At 46.1% G+C, this 1,077-nt stretch overlaps 1 protein-coding gene across 4 annotated transcripts in view; it reads right to left on the minus strand.

Moving 5' to 3' along the window:
* Window positions 1-1,077, minus strand: part of LOC110334722 (NADH-cytochrome b5 reductase 3) — an 18,507-nt gene that overhangs the window by 10,377 nt on the left and 7,053 nt on the right. The window lies entirely within an intron of this gene.

A 1,077-nucleotide genomic window follows, 5' to 3' on the forward strand; every position in this document is an offset into this window, starting at 1 on the left:
GAAAGAAAGAAAGAAAGAAAGAAAGGAAGGAAGGAAGGAAGGAAGGAAGGAAGGAAGGAAGGAAGGAAGGAAGGAAGGAAGGAGAAAAAAAGAAAAACAAAAAAACCCAAAACAAAAAACCAAAAACACGAGAACTCCATTTTGGTAAGAAAAAAACACGCTTATGTCTATATATGTGTCAGGTTTACTGAGAAGCTACAAGGGTCTCATTACATACATGTCTACATATGTGTAAGGCTTACTGAGGCTACAGGGGACTCATTACATACATGTCTACATATGTGTAAGGCTTACTGAGAAGCTACAGGGGTCTCATTAGGAGAGGGTTTATTGTTTTATTTTGAATTTCTCCCTTCTGTCTCCTCTACGGCTCTGAGAACATCACAGACGTACACACATGAGTCCCATCAGCTCCCTATGATAAGGTTAATCCCATGGTCACACATACAGAGTGGATGGGGACCTGGGGCCTGAAACCAAGGCTCCTCCACTCCTCTGGGCTCTGACTCTCTGCTCCCCGACTCCCTTTTCCTGCCACACCCCTCTGGAAGCAACTAGGGGAAGTCAGAAATAGAGCAGGGAGGGCCCTGAGGAAAGGGAGGGAGGGCAACTGAGCAGCAGGGAAGTTGTTTAGCCCTGGTTCTGGCCAGAACCGGCCTGGTGCAGACTTACTTCTCAGAGGCAAGCAGAGGCAGACATCCAGGCTAACAAAGGCATGGCTGTATCTACCACAGTGGGTAGGGGAAGGGATAAACTCTTATCTCCAAGTGGCAGGGTGCTCAACCTCTTATTCTGCTCCCCAGGCTAAGTAGGGGGTGTGTTCCCCAAAGTCCCAAAGGGCCTCTCCCATTCTGATATCCCTCAGGACAGAGAACACTGTGGGAGACTGTCAAAGGGTGTTATGTTACCCTCCGGTATACCGTATCATTTTCTCTTTTCTTTTTTTGTTTTTTTTTGTTTTTTGTTTTTTTTTGTTTTTGTTTTTTTTGTTTGTTTTTGAGACAGGGTTTCTCTGTATAGCCCTGGCTGTCCTGGAACTCACTCTGTAGACCAGGCTGGCCTCGAACTCAGAAATCC

The sequence above is a fragment of the Mus pahari genome, chromosome 17 (assembly GCF_900095145.1).
Source record: "Mus pahari chromosome 17, PAHARI_EIJ_v1.1, whole genome shotgun sequence".
In the NCBI taxonomy this organism is placed as follows: domain Eukaryota; kingdom Metazoa; phylum Chordata; class Mammalia; order Rodentia; family Muridae; genus Mus; species Mus pahari.